The sequence below is a fragment of the Petaurus breviceps genome, unplaced genomic scaffold (genome assembly GCF_028583685.1).
Source record: "Petaurus breviceps papuanus isolate PSGF00001 unplaced genomic scaffold, PetGlider_PUasm1.0 428, whole genome shotgun sequence".
In the NCBI taxonomy this organism is placed as follows: Eukaryota; Metazoa; Chordata; class Mammalia; order Diprotodontia; family Petauridae; genus Petaurus; species Petaurus breviceps.
Window position 1 is genome coordinate 4,959,530 of NW_027186331.1, and position 1,095 is coordinate 4,960,624.

The following is a 1,095-nucleotide window of genomic DNA, read 5'->3' on the forward strand; positions in this document are numbered from 1 at the left end:
CCCCATCCTTCATTTCAGAAGTGAACTTCGGAGGTGGGCCAGCATCGGACAAGAACTTGCTGGCCCTTCCGAGTCCAGGGACAGCAGGCGGGGACTCACTCCGATGCCCAGGCATTGGTCCCAGCAAGGCCTGGCCCTTGCCTGGCTCCTGTCGCCCCTCCCTACAGCTTCTCTTCAGCTGCCTGGGTCCTCCCTCCTCCCCCAGCCTGAAGGCCCGGGCAGGTCGGCCTCCTGCTGAGGTCCTCCGCAGTCTGCACAGGGCGCCATCCTGCGCCAGGAGTGGCAGGCTGCAGATGCTTCCCCGTGAGTGGCCAGCCGCAGGCCCCACAGCTCCTCCTGCCTTTTGTCTCTGGTCTTCCTCCCCACTCTTCTGCAGTAGAGTGTGAACGCCTGGGGGCACCCAGCAGGAGGCTGCTCACAGTGGTGCCTTATCCAAGCTCTTTGGGTTGCACCCCCTGAGCCAAAGTAGCTAGAGTTCTGAGGGATTTCTCGAAGCCATAAGAAGCACTCGGTTCATCTGCTTGTCAGATTAGGAGAGCGGGCCCTGCTGGATGGTTGTTGGAGTGCCCTGGCGAGGAGCCTTTGGGCAGTTAGTGTGGTTGGCCCCAGGGCAGCTGGCCAGGAGATCCCCTCAGGCCATATGCTAGGACTTCCCGCACCCAGTCTCTACTGGCACCACCTTTAAGAACCCAGGGTACCTTCCATTCAGCCTTTGGGGGAGCAGCAGTAAACTGTACAGGAGAAGTAAACTTTCCCCAGCAGTGGTCACTGGTGGGTGGCAGGGGGAGTGGATGAAAGAGAAATTAACCAGAGGGAGTGGAGAGAGGAGTGAGAGAAACACCCAGGGGGAAGGAGGGACCGAAACCAGTCTTGAGGGAGGAAAGGTGGGCACTGAGAGACAGGCCAGGAAGAAGACTGACCTCAGCTTAGTGCCTCTGGGCTGGGGTACAGGAGGTTATGTTGTCTATACATCATGTTCTCCAAGAATTGAAGACTAGGGGAAAATTAGGAAGGACCTGAGGGAGGTCCTGCGCGTCTGACCCCTGGCCTTGCCCATCAGGGCAGCTTGGCCAGGACCTAGCACCTCCCCCCTCA